We start from the raw sequence: 14,487 nt of genomic DNA, 5'->3' as shown, positions 1-14,487 counted from the left end.
TACCCCCCAACCTAGATCAGACATTGTCCTCAATGTTGTTTTTTTTTTAATAATATTATATAATTTTTTTTTATTTTTTTGTTATTTTATTGTGGACGAAAATATGATGCATATATGGAGGATAGAAGCATTGTACCTTAATTGCATCAGTAATATGAGGACACCTGAAAAAAATGCAAAAAAAAGTGCAAAAATAACCTATGAAAATTGGGTTGCCTCCCAACAAGCGCTAAGTTTAACGTCTTCAGCCAGACGCAGTGCATCCTTAATTATCCTGATAAATAGGATCCATCAAATCAAGGGATTCAATTAACTGTCCATCTGCAACACACTCTATATAAGGTTTCAGTCTTTGACCATTGACGTTCAGGACACGACCATCACTGATGTTCTGAATTTCTACCGCACCATGAGGAAAAACCTTTCTAACTAAAAAGGGACCATCCCACCTAGAGTGAAGTTTACCAGGGAAGAGACGCAATTTAGAATTGAATAGCCAAACCTTTTGATTAGGCTCGAAAGACTTACGGTTAATGGATTTGTCATGAAAAGCCTTAGTCCTTGCCTTGTAAATTTTGGCATTTTCATATGCCTCATTGCGTAACTCTTCAAGCTCGTTGAGTTGAAGTTTTCGGTTAGAACCAGCTGCTGCCATATCAAAGTTAAACTTCTTAATGGCCCAAAAAGCTCTATGCTCAAGTTCTACCGGTAGGTGGCAAGCTTTCCCAAAAATCAGTCGATAGGGAGACATGCCAATAGGAGTCTTATAGGCAGTACGATAAGCTCAGAGAGAATCGTTTAACCTCTGAGACCAATCTTTTCTATCAGGACGTATTGTTTTCTCTAAGATGTGTTTTATCTCCCTATTGGAAACTTCAACTCGCCTGCTTATTTGGGGATGGTACGGGGTGGCAACTTTGTGGGTGATTGAATACTTGCGAACCAAAGCTTCAAAAGATCGGTTGCAGAAATATGATCCCCCATAACTAATGATAGCTCGGGGTGTGCCAAAGCGACTAAATATATTTGTTTGTAAGAACTTAACCACAACCTTATGATCATTAGTCCTAGTGGCAACAGCTTCTACCCACTTCGAAACATAATCTACCCCGATAAGAATGTACTCAAAACCAAAAGAACGCAGAAAAGGACTCATGAAGTCAATACCCCAGACATCAAAAATTTCTATAATTAAAATAGGGTTAAGTGGCATCATATCTCTACGGGTGATTGTACCCATTCGCTGGCATCGCTAACAAGTCTGGCAAAAATTGTGAGCATCTTTGAACAATGAGGGCCAATAAAATCCACTTTGTAAGACTTTAGCTGCAGTTTTTCTACCCCCAAAATGTCCTCCGCAGGCTTGGGTATGACAAAAATTAAGAATACTCTGAAATTCACATTCTGGCACACATCGACGGATTACTTGATCTGGACAGTACTTAAATAGATCAGGGTCATCCCAAAAGTAGAACTTAACTTGCGAAAAGAATCGATCCTTATCCTGCTTGGACCAATGATCGGGAATTTGTCCTATGGCAAGATAGTTCACTATGTTGGCAAACCATGGTGTTCTCACCTGTTGTACCTCAAATAATTGTTCATCTGGAAAGGAGTCATGAAGTGGTGAAATGCTATGAGGAGGCTCGAGAAGGATTCTAGACAAATGGTCTGCTACAATATTTGTGGTACCTTTCTTATCACGAATTTCTAGATTAAATTCCTGTAACAACAGGATCCATCGAATTAGGCAAGGCTTGGTGTTCTTCTTTGAAAGGAGGTACCGAAGAGCAGAATGATCAGTGAATACAATAACCTTGGATCCTAAGAGATAGGATCGAAACTTGTCCAAGGCAAACACTACAGCTAGTAATTCTTTTTCGGTAGTGGTGTAATTCAATTGTGCATCCGAGAGTGTCTTACTAGCATAGTAGATTACATGAGGTAACTTATCTAGCCGTTGCCCTAAAACCGCCCCAATGGCATAGTCAGAAGCATCACACATGAGTTCAAATGGAAGGGTCCAATTGGGAGGTTGTATGACAGGTGCTGTAGACAACTTAGATCGGAGTTTCTCAAAGGCCTCTTTACATGCTTCATCAAAGACAAAGGGTGTATCCTTGGCAAGGAGATTGCACAAGGGTCTAGAGATTTTGCTGAAGTCTTTAATGAAACGACGGTAAAAACCAGCATGGCCAAGAAAAGAACGGATTTGTTTCACAGATTTGGGTGGAGGAAGATTAGAAATAAGATCAATTTTTGCTTTATCTACCTCAATACCCCTTTTGGACACAATGTGACCCAAGACTATACCCTCTTGAACCATAAAATGGCTCTTTTCCCAACTCAACACTAGATTGGTCTCCTTACATCTTTTTAGAACCAGGGCTAAATTGCTGAGACAATCATCAAATGAGGGGCCAAAAACTGAAAAATCATCCATGAATACTTCCAAAAATTTTTCTACCATGTCAGAAAAAATTGCCATCATGCATCGTTGAAATGTTGCGGGTGTATTGCAGAGTCCAAATGGCATTCTTCTATACGCAAATGTCCCAAATGGACATATGAAAGTGGTTTTATCTTGATCGTCGAGATACACGGCCACTTGGTTATATCCAGAATAACCATCTAGGAAACAGTAGAAACCCTGACCGGCTAACCTTTCCAATATTTGGTCAATAAATGGCAAAGAAAAATGGTCCTTCCTAGTCATGGAGTTTAACTTCCTGTAGTCAATGCAAACACGCCAGCTAGTGGTCGTGCGTGTGGGCATCAACTCTCCTTTTACATTTTCAACCACAGTAATGCTCGACTTCTTTGGTACTACTTGAGTCGGACTCACCCAATTGCTATCAGAGATAGGGTAAATGATTCCGGCATCTAGCAACTTTACTACTTCTTTCTTGACTACCTCTTTCATGTTTGGGTTGAGTCTCCTTTGCATTTCACGGGTTGGTTTTGCATCTTCTTCTAGGTGAATGCGATGCATGCAAATGGATGGGTCAATCCCCTTCAGATCAGTTACGGACCATCCAATTGCATGTTTGTGTTCTCCGAGTACACTCAAAAGTTGACTCTTCTGTTTGTCAGACAGGTCAGCCGCGATGATTATAGGTAGGGTATCTTCGGGTCCTAGAAAGCATACTTAAGGGTTACCGAAAGTGGCTTTAGCTCAAGTTTGGAGGGGACTCGATGGAAGAGCACTGTGGCGCACTAGAAAGGATAGGCAGAGGTTCATATCGGATACGCCAAGGATGAGAATTTGTGGGAGACAGATTGTCAAGTAGGACATTGACGTCTTCTATGGTCTTGTTTAGATCAAAATTATCAATGTCAAAATGGGCTAAACATGCTTCCAAAAGGTCATCTGCCAGAATATAGGAAAGGGCTTCTTCTACAAGATCGTCCATTTTGTCAACTAGGAAGCACTCATCTTTCCTTGCAGGTTGATCAGAGGCATGGAATACATTTAGTTTAACTTTCATATTTCCAAAAGATATATCCATCACCCCAGTTCTACAGTTAATACATGCATTGGCTGTAGCTAGGAAGGGACGACCGAGAATCATAGGGATCTGTTTCTTAAGGTTCGGCACAGGTTCCATATCAAGGACGATGAAATCGACTGGAAAATAAAATTTATCTACTTTGACTAGGACATCTTCAATTGTTCCTCGTGGTATTTTAACAGATCGATCCGCCAATTGCAGGGACACCGAAGTAGGCTTTAGTTCACCTAATCCGAACTTCTCGTAGACTGAATAAGGCAGAAGGTTCACACTTGCCCCTAAATCTAATAGTGCTCGATTAATGGAATTGTCTCTTACCACACAAGAGATGGTAGGTGCACCAGGATCCTTGAATTTAGGAGGGGTTTTGTGCTGGAGGATGGAGCTCACTTGTTCAGTTAGGAAGACCTTTTTAGGCACATATGTCCTACATTTTCGTTTCTGGGTACAAAGGTCTTTGAGAAATTTGGCATACGATGGAACTTGTTTTATGGCATCAAGGAGAGGAGGTTGATTTTGACTTGTTTGAATACCTCCATTATTTCTTCCAATGAAGTTCCTTTCATGCCGAAGGGAGAAGGTGCTTTCAGACATTGAGGAAAAGGGGCCTTCGGTGGAAAAGGTGTGGTCGATACTGGGTTTGATGGTGACATAGAGGAGTTTGGGATCTCTTTAGGCATAGTCATACTCCTATCTTCATTTTTCTTATGTTCTTTTTCTCCAACCTTATTGTCCACTACGCGTCCGCTTCTTAAGGTGGTCATGGCATTGGCTTGTTCATGGTGAACATCATTCGGATGAGTCTCTTGAGCCATGTACTGCCCTCTCGGGTTACTCACTGGTTGGCTTGAAAGTTTGCCTTCCTCTCTTTTATTTAGTGCACTCGCTAGCTGCCCTAGCTGGGTTTCTAATTTGGCAATAGACTGGGTATGGGAGTGCAACAATTGTGTATTGGCTTCGAGTCCTTGGAGGGCAGTCAAAACATTTTGTTCAAAAGCCATATATCTTTGGGGTGCTGGAGGAGGGACATGTTGAAATTGTGAATAGTGAGTAGGAGGACGGTTCGGATGAACATTCTGGAATGGTTGAAAGTTTTGGGAATAAGGTTGGGAAGTATTGAGAGTCTGCTGCTTCCAAGAGAAATTCGGATGGTTGCGCCATCCCGGGTTATAAGTATTAGAATACGGATCATTACTCGGTCGGGACTGTGCTTGGGCAGCATTCACTTGTTCTTGCACAAATTCAGAGAATTGAGCTGCCGAAGGACATTCATGAATAGGGTGAGACGGGCTAGAGCAAAGAGCACAAACTTGTGCTTGGGGAAAATTTGAAAACTGTTCTCTAGACATTAGCTGGTCCAACTTGCGGGATAGTGCATCTACTTTGTCAGATAGACCTATGGACTGGCTAACTTCATATATGGTTCCTTTTCTTTGAGAACTCGGGGGTGCTTGACGAGCAGAGGAAGCATGGTGGAGAGAATTTTCATTAAGGTTTTCAAATAATTGCCATGCCTCATGGTCGCTTTTAAGCATGAAAGTACCCCCGCATGCGGCATCGATCATCTGACGGTTTCGTTCAGTCAATCCGTCATAGAAACATTACACTAATTGCCATTTGGGTATTTGATGATGCGGGCATTTTCGGAGTAAGTCTCTAAATTTTTTCCAAGTTTCATGAAATTCTTCTCCGTCAGATTGGGAGAAGCTCGTGATAGCACGCCTAAATTGGTTTGTTCTTCCTATGGGAAAATATTTTTTTAGAAATTCATGTTGCATTTGAGCCCATGAAAGAATGGAATTGGCTTCTAATGAATGAAGCCACTGCTTAGCTCTATCCTTAAGAGAAAAAGGGAATAGCCTAAGTTTCAGAGCATCGTCAGTGAAGTTCTGAATTTTGACAGTAGTGCAGATCTCAAGGAACTCATCCAAATGTTTATATGGGTCTTCATTATTGAGTCCATAAAAAGAGGGAAGCATTTGGATGACACTAGACTTAATTTCAAAATGTGCAGCAGCGGTGATATCAGGTAGTCGAATACAAGATGGAGAGGTATAAATGGAAGGAGTGAAGTACTCCTTTAGGAGTTTGGGTTGTTCTTCAGCCATCTCTATAAGTGGAGCAGATCCTATGGTTCTATAGGTGCGGATTTCAGCTCGAAGGGCCCTAATAGAACGCTCTATTTCAGAATCGAAAGGTACTAATTCAGGAGATCTGGAATGACACCCTAGCATACACTAATACTCTTCTGATCAGTTAAGTACAATCAAGCATGCATTAAAAAGAAAAAACACATAAAATCCTAGTATTCCCTAAAATCACTAGACAGCTCCTAACTGGTTTGAAGAGGGCACCTAAGCCTCCAATCCGGTCTAATGAACTTAGTTGACCAGGTAAGCTCCCAGGTAAGTGGGGGGGTCACGATGCGTTCGCAAAGGTCCCACTTAAAAACCACTTGCCTCGAACAGGTGAACTGTCTCCCTTGGGACAAAGCTTGCCTAGACATCAACTGAGCCACAGAGCGAAATTGGTGCAACTTTCGGTGATCTTCGTTCTATTGAGCTCGAATGTCCCTAGGGGCCAACGTCTAATTGATTTTAGACAAAGTGATAGCTATGTGAAAATTGATTCACCTAATTTGGGCAAGAATCTGGTGATGAAATCCAGCTTTTATCTTGTTGGGGTGATTGCCCTTACTATGTGCGGATTAATTGGTATATGTGTATCAAGCATGCATTCACACTTTTACTGAAATTAAAATCAAACAATCACCACAAAAAGGAAATTAATTTAAATAAGAAAGATTTAGAGGTTACTAAAGAAAATTTTCCCAGCAATTTTTTTAAGCAAACCTCTACAACATTTCTTTTCCAGTAGTTCCCTTTTGATCGTCCCAAATTTTCTCCTCGATTCCTGATCAAATAATACCAAAAAAAATCAAAAATTAGTAAGAGAGAGAAAGGAGATAAGGAAAGTAAAAATAATTGAAAATATTTTTATTTTATTTTAGATAATATATTATTATTATTATTATTTTATTATTATTTTATTTGTTATTTTTTTTGATTTTTTTTTAATTTTTTTTAATTAAAAAAAACAACTATGCTAGCAATCCCCGGCAACGGCGCCAAAAATTGATAGTCAACTTTAAAGACCACGCACACGTATCTGGTAGGATAGTGATTACGGGTATCGATCCACAGAGATTGGGGTACAGTTGTTTTTCTTTAAAAATAAAAATATTTGAAAGAGAATTTGTGAAGACTATTAAACTAAGCAATTTAATAAGAAATGCAATTAAAATGATATCAGTTTGGGAGTACCTAGGGCAAGAAATTCACCACTAACATCGGAACAAGGATTAATTATATTTTAATTTATTTTTGGATAAACATGCAAATTGGCTACAAGCCTAATAAGCATTTAAATAGAAATTCACAAAAGTAATTTAGGCATAATCCATCTTTAGTTAGCATGAATTGTCTACCCTAATCTAAGGTGGCAGCACATCGCATCTTCCTTAAGCATGGACTATCTTATATTTACCTAGTGATCATGAAGAACAATTGTATAAACGTCATATTTAAAATCATAGAAATTAAATATGAGATGAAGTAAAATATTCATTAGAAGCAAAATAAGGTTTATACAACTCTAAGAATAGAAATCAAAATATAAAACCCTTGGCCCTTTATTAGGGCTGCATCCAGCCCTAGTGAGAAGATCAGCCCTGCATGGAGTTGGAGACGGCAGCAGCAGCACAGCAGTGGGCTCCCATCTCTCCCTCTTGCGATTCCCTTGAGAACGGCTCTTTTTTAACTCTTATGGGAAGTCATTCCCAAAATAACCAAAAATCTTCTCTCCCTTCTTTGTTTCTTTCTTCCCGTGGGATTTGGCCTGTGAGAGCTTGGGATCAGCCGGCTCCCTCCTTCCGAATGCCCTCATCTTCATGCATTGCTTCCCTTTTATAGGCTCAGCATCCCTCTCTCTCTTCCTCTCTAGTTGTTCCGATAAGGATGAAGACGGGAGCTGATCCCGGCGTTGGATGATTGCTGGAACAGTGCTCACGATTGAGGATGGATGTGATCCGAAATGGTGGTGATGTGGCTTCAACGTAGAGGCGACGCGGCTGAATATCTTGGACGCTGAAACGTGGACGTGAGAGGATCTCGGAAGTTGGGATACCTGGGAGCGCATGGAATTAGCGGAAGAAAGTGATCCATGGAAAGCTTCATCACGAACATTGAAAGGATTTTGGTTCTGTTCAGAAGCAGGGGATAAGGATGACTTTGATTTGCAGTTGGCTGGGATTAATCTAGAAGACGGCTGGGAGATTGTTGGGTTCGGTTGAGGACGTGGAAGTTTAAACAAGGGAGAGAACTCATCCGTGGATGGAGTTGAACCCAGAATGGATGTGCACGGCTGAGAGAAGATCTGTGTTCTGTTTCCGAAGCAGGGGAGGATAGTTTGGTTGTTTACGGGATGAGGATGATTCCATGGAATCAAGCCGGAAGATGTGATTTGAGTTTATCTCCAATCCGAACGGGATGAACGTGGGATCTAGCGGAAGAAACTTGCTTGATTCGCAGGAGGGATATGGCTGTGATGTGGAGCTGGGATGTTGGGATCTCGGCTGAATGCAAAGAAAACTTGGTTCCGGGATGCAGGGGATTCATCCGAATGCTAGGATTTGATAGATGCTGAACGGAATGAAGGGGAGATGAAGATGAGTTGGTTGTTGAGATACTCGGATGCTGGCGTTTGAGAGGAAGAATGATACGGTTGCTTTGAACCGTGAGCTGGGATCAATCCGAATGCTGGGATCCGGGGATGAGCGTGTGATTTCCTTTGGCTGGGAAGAGGTTCATGTGGCTGGGAAGCTCGGGAAGAATCACGTGAAAGGTGGGATTTTAGGTGTTGATGCTGTTTCGAACGGGATGTGCGAAGAAGAAAATTTGGGCGTATGGGACGTTGAGAAGATAAGAGTGATACGGTTGGGAGATGATGAAGTTTGGGATTCGGGAGGATGAAGTTTGAAGCTAGGATGAGAGCGGGTTGCTTGGTAGAGAAAAGTGGAGGAGTGGATGGAGCTTTGGGATTCGTGCAAATATGATGATATGTTTTGAGATCTGAGAGACAAATAATTGAAGGAATTTTATTGTTTTTGAGATTAAAATAGTAGAATTGGATCATGTGGAAAGAAAATTAGGTGACTGAATCAGAGGGTCTTGATTTGCGGGGTGCATGTGGTTTAGGTCCAAGAATAATCCCTAATGAACTTGACTCAACCAGCATACATTAGACTCAATCAGTAAATAAGTAAAACTTGAATTACCTTTAATAATTTATTAAAATGCAATGGTGAAGGTAACACAATTTCTTAGTTGAATTTACAAAATATTTGAATTAAAATAATGATAAGTGCTATGAATAAGATATTAGTTTATGCATTATTTAGCACTTATCACCACATCCAGCAGCAGCATGTCCTCCCCATTTCATGCATCCATTTGAAGGAATCCCGCAGGCGTCCGTGATTCACCCTTCGTGTCACAGGTCCCAGCATCCCGCGATTTCTACATTGTCCCATGATCAGCTTCTCCCGATAGAGCCCTCGTGCAGCCCATCCACTTCTCCCAGCGCGTGTGATCAGCTCCCAGCCGTCCACACCGTCAGCGAGGCATCATACGAATCTCAGCGTCCCGAGTCCAACATCCGGCCGTCCCCGTGCAAATTCTCCGCGATCCAGCCTCTCCCAGACATTCCGCGTCCGCATGCAAATTTCCCGCGTCCGTGATCTCAGCGTCCGCATCCCAGCTCTTCCGTTCGCAAGCATCTCCATCCCAGCAAAGATCCAAATCTCCCGTGAAGCTTTCTGCATCCCATGGCGATCGCAATCTTCCGGAATATCAGCTCGCTTTCGAGTCCACGCGCCTTCCAACCGATCCCAAGTGTTCAAGCCCCAAGCTTCCACGTTCACAGAGGATCTCAGCTGCCTCCTGCGATCAGCCTTCCTCCCTTACCGAAGATCCCGCATCCAAGCGTCCGTTGGCGATCGAGAGAGCCCAAGTTTCCGATCCATTTGCTCTTCACGCATCCCAGCCGTTTGTGAGCGTCTCTGCACCCAACGTCTGCATCCTAGCTCCTATCAGATCCCCTTCCTTCCCGTCTTCTCCGCGTGCAATCTTCCAGCTCTCCCGAGATCCTGGCTTCTGTGATCAGCTCCCAGCGTCCGCGTGCAGCTCATCATCCCGCGAAGATCCCGCAATCACAGGCTCATCCAGCCATCCGTGCTTCCCAAGCCCATGTCACACGCGTCCGCCCGCTTCTTCCGCCTCTCCAATCTTCTATGGATCAGCTTCTCCGCGTCCGGGATACTCGGCAGCCAGCACGAGAGGAGCATCCCGTGTGATCAGGGGGTCCATCGAGAGATATAAGAGTTCATTCGAAAAACAGAGGGGAGCGCTCATTCAAGGAAAAAAAATAGAGAGCCTCAACCGTATTCAAAGAAAAAAAAAAGAAGAGAAAGGGAAACAGGGGATGCCCTATTTCCAAAAATAAAAAGAAAAAAAAGGAGGAAGAGGAATAGGGGAGTTTCTTTTATGTTTATGGCTGGCTAATCCCTTAGGTGAAGGGTGATGGAGGAACCTTTGATGTCTTATTTTTTTTCAAGTAAATTCTGAACATTGATCTCTTTGCTTTATGTCTATTAATATGTTTTTGATTCTTGCATGCTTATTTATGAGATAGATCTTTTATGGTTTATATTTCTTGATTCATGGATTGTTTCGATGTTTGATTTGTCGTAGACGTAATCGGCACGATAAATACTTAGATCTTGAATTCATGTTTTCAAATTGTATACTCCATGATTAGAACTATTCTATCTGATTGATCTTTAATCAAGAATCGCAGAATTTAATTGTTGAAAATAATATCATCAAGGAGGATTCCAGATCCCTACACCATCTTAATCTATCTAAATTTCGATTCTCTGTTTACTGATTTATTTTCTATTTGCAAAACATCATCTTAATCCACGAATTTATTAAATTAATTAATCTAAAATTATATTAAATAATCTCATATATATTTCGTTCTCTGAGGATTCGACCTCGGACTCCCAAGATTTTACTACTTGTATGATTCTCCTATACCTGGGAGATTAGTTTCGCGAAAACATTTTTGCGAGCGCGTCAAGTTTTTGGCGCCATTGCCGGGGAACGGCTGATTTATTAGTATAATTTTAGATTTAATTAGTACTTTAGTAGTTAGTCTTTTTCTTTCGAAAACAAAAAAAAAATTCTTTACTGCTGTTTTTTATTCCCTGCACAGTCTGCATCAAACTCTGATATCAAAGTAATTAACCGTCTGATTGAACTCAAATTTGGTCTTCAGGTGCAGGACCTGTGTTTCTTTCACCAATTCAATGAAATTTGATGCCATGTCATAAAACATTAAAAAAAAAATCTCTTGATTGTTGCATATAGTATAAGGCATCAGCATAAAATATTCTAAGGGCTGAACCCATTTAAAAAGATAAGGTCGGGATTTCATCACTCGTCCTTAGCCCAAAAATCACCCCATTGCATAAATATCCTAAGCTTAACTAAAATCAACTAGACGTTGGCCCCTAAGGACATTCGAGCTCAATAGGATGAAGACCACCGAAAGTTGCACCAATTTCGCTCTGTGGCTTAGTTGATGTCTAGGCAAGCTTTGTTCCTATAAGGGAGACAGTTCATCTGTTCGAGGCAAGTGGGTTTTAAGTGGGACCTTTGCGAACGCATCGTGACCCCTCCACTTACCTGGGAGCTTACCTGGTCAACTCGGTTCATTAGACCGGATTGGAGGCTTAGGTGCCCTCTTCAAACCAGTTAGGAGCTGTCTAGAAATTTAAGAAAAATATTAGAAATTGAGGTGTAATGTTTAGTTGCATGTTCGATTGTGAATAGATTTTTGTTTTAGGGTGTAGTTTTAGGGTATCTTTAGTTGGTACTTATATTTATATTTATTTTTTTTAAAAAAATATAAAAAAAATTTAATTAAATTTTGTATTCTAGGTTGGAATAGGGACGACACCGGTCGATTAAGTCGTACAACATTAGATCATTCCTTAGGACACAACCTTGAAATTCCTTCGCAGCATCTCACACCTTGTGAGATGGCAAATTTTCCTGATGATGTAGGAAGTCACCATGGTGATGAAGGTAGACCCCCAGTTATGACACTTCGACAATACTTACATCCCACTAGGACTAGTCAACCGTCATGCATGATTATTCCTGAAAATGTAGGACACTTTGAAATCAAACCAGGAGTAATTCAATTGCTGCCCAAGTATCATGGGATGGAATCCGAGAACCCTTATCTTCATCTTAAGGATTTTGAGGAAATTAGTATCACATTTAGAGTGCCAAATGTATCAAAAGACGTCCTTAAATTGACCTTGTTTTCTTTTTCCTTAAAGGATAAAGCCAAAACATGGCTGAACTCCTTGAGACCTAGATCGCTAGGAACATGGCATGACATGCAAAGAGAATTCTTGAAAAAATTCTTTCCCGCACAAAGGACTAACTTTTTGAAAAGGCATATTAGTAATTTCCAACAAAAAGATCATGAAACATTTTATGAATGCTGGGAGAGATTTAAAGATTTGCTTCTCTCTTGTCCTCATCATGGGTTTGAAACATAGAGAACCATTAGTTTCTTTTACGAAGGGTTGTCTCCACAGTTAAAACAATTTATAGAGACTGTGCAATGGTCTATTTTTGGAAAAGCAACCCGATGAGGTATGGGACTATTTAGATTCTCTCGCAGAGACTGCACAATTATAGGATACAGGGGATAGAGTGAATAAACCCTTACCTAAGCCTACTAGCGTTGGACACGGGGGACTTTACAACCTTAGTACTCAGGATGATATTCAGGCTAAAATGGTAGCCCTTACTAGGAAGGTAGAGGAAATTGAACTTAGAAGGATTGAACCCGTCAAGACCGTAGAACATAACATCGAGTGTTGTAGGATTTGTGAGATGCCTGGCCATCTCACCACTGATTGCCCCACAATACCCGCATTCAAGGAAGTCTTGCACGATCAGGCCAATGTTATGAATACCTATCAAAAATCTTTCAATAATCCTTTTTCGGGTACTTACAACCCTGGATGGAAGAACCATCCAAATTTCAGGTGGAGGAATGAACAACCTCAACAAGTATATAACCCAACTCCTCCACCTCCGCAACCTCATTATGCACACACACCCCCTCAAAAATCCAGTCTCGAAGAAACTTTGCAATCTTTCATGCAAGGTCAAGCTAAAATCAATGATGAATTAAGAAATCAACTGACAACGCTAACCACTGCTTTAAGTGCTCAAGAGAAAGGTAAGCTACCAGCTCAACCACAACCTAATCCTCAAGTCTATGGCGGTAGCAATGCATCATCTTCAACTTTGCATAAAGAACAAGCGAAGAGTATAATAACTTTGCGAAGTGGAAAGGTTATTGACCGACCAGTCCCAGAACAAACACAAGTCATACCTGATTCCGACCCTCCCAAGACAAAAGAAAAGGATAACGAAGAAACTGAAGCACCAACATCTACTGAAAAAATCAAATGTCCTTTTCCTGCACCATTTCCACAAAGATTAAAGCCCTTGCAAAAGCTTGAACCAAACTCTGAAATTCTTGAGCTTTCTAAGCAAGTAAAAATCAATGTACCTCTTCTTGATGCAATCAAATAAGTGCCTTCATATGCAAAATTTTTGAAAGATTTGTGCACTGTCAAGCGTCGATTAAATATCAAGAAGAAGGCATTTTTGGCTAAAAATGTGAGTGCAATTTTACAGCATAACATTCTCCCTAAATATAAGGATCCAGGTTGCCCAACTATCTCGTGCATCATTGGCAATTTTAGGATTGAGTGAGCATTGCTAGATTTAGGAGCGAGTGTGAACTTGTTGCCATATACGGTATATGAGCAACTCGGTTTGGGTGAGTTGAAGCCAACAACTGTGACCTTACAATTAGCTGACAGGTCAGTGAAGGTTCCTAGAGGGATTATCGAAGATGTGTTGGTCCATGTAGACAAGTTCTATTTTCCTGTTGACTTTATCGTACTGGACACACATCCGGCTTCCAATTCACCAACTCAGATTCCGGTCATCTTAGGACGTCCATTCCTTGCAACTTCTAATGCATTGATCAATTGTAGGAATGGTGTCATGAAGCTTTCTTTTGGCAATATGACCTTGGAACTGAACGTCTTTAGTATAGGTAAACAACCCAGTGATCATGAAGAAAGTAAAGAAGTTGAATGGGTTGAAACCATTGCGGAAGAATATTTGTTAAAAAAAACATTTACTGAATCGGCCGACAATGGTTTAATAGATTGGTGTTCTGAAGGTACTGCTAATGATGTGGTCCCACCTGGTTTAGATAATTCGGATGTTATGATGGTCAATGGGTGGAGACCGAGAATAGAGGAATTTGAACAGTTGCCACCTCGAAAAGCAAAGATAGTACCATCCCATGAACAAACACCTAAGCTCGAGTTGAAACCTTTACCGAAGGAACTCAAGTATGCCTTTCTTGGATCCGAGGATACATTTTCTATAATTATCTCATCTGATCTGGATCATGCCCAAGAAAGAAAATTACTTGGTGTTCTAAAGAATCATAAGGGAGCTTTAGGATGGTCTATTGCCGACTTGAAGGGGATTAGCCCTTTAATTTGCACGCACCGGATATATTTGGAGGACAATGCTAAAACCACAAGGCAAATGCAACGTAGGTTGAATCCTACGATGAGAGATGTGGTTAAAGCAGAAGTCCTCAAGTTGCTTGACGTGGGTATTATTTACCCAATTTCCAACAGTAAATGGGTAAGTCCTACTCAAGTCGTTCCTAAGAAGTCGGGTCTGACGGTAGTCGAAAATGAGCAGGGTGAACTAGTTCCAACTCGTGTTCCGAC

General features: G+C 41.1%; 1 pseudogene; it reads right to left on the bottom strand.

Moving 5' to 3' along the window:
- Nucleotides 1-12,099: 12,099 nt before the first annotated feature.
- On the bottom strand, nt 12,100-12,197 carry LOC120110956 (annotated as a pseudogene).
- Between the last annotated feature and the right edge of the window lie 2,290 nt (nt 12,198-14,487).

This window comes from Phoenix dactylifera, chromosome 5 (genome assembly GCF_009389715.1).
Source record: "Phoenix dactylifera cultivar Barhee BC4 chromosome 5, palm_55x_up_171113_PBpolish2nd_filt_p, whole genome shotgun sequence".
Classification (NCBI taxonomy): Eukaryota; Viridiplantae; Streptophyta; class Magnoliopsida; order Arecales; family Arecaceae; genus Phoenix; species Phoenix dactylifera.
The sequence above is the reverse complement of the archived record's forward strand: the minus strand, read 5'-3'. Positions and strand labels throughout refer to the sequence as shown.